The sequence below is a fragment of the Myotis davidii genome, unplaced genomic scaffold, assembly GCF_000327345.1.
Source record: "Myotis davidii unplaced genomic scaffold, ASM32734v1 scaffold609, whole genome shotgun sequence".
Classification (NCBI taxonomy): Eukaryota; Metazoa; Chordata; class Mammalia; order Chiroptera; family Vespertilionidae; genus Myotis; species Myotis davidii.
The window spans coordinates 3,121,338-3,121,601 of NW_006300164.1; positions in this window are offsets into that span (position 1 = coordinate 3,121,338).

Here is a 264-nt window from a genome sequence, read left to right on the forward strand (position 1 = left end):
CAGGCAGGGCCCTCCCAGGACTGAGCAGGCTCAGGGTGGGGGGAGAGAGGGGGCAGGAGGGCCGGTCCCCTCCACCTCTGGGCTCTGGGCCCCAAGCCCTGGGCGGCGGGTGCTGGGCTGGGTGCTGAGGCCCTGAGAACAACGGCCCCCGCGGGGCGCTGTCGGGGAGGCCCAGGGCGCCAGCTCCCCTTCCCGGGGAGAGCGGAGGCTCAGTTTCACATCTTCACGGCCCGGGCGCCCGGCAGGGAGCGTCCGTGGGGCCCC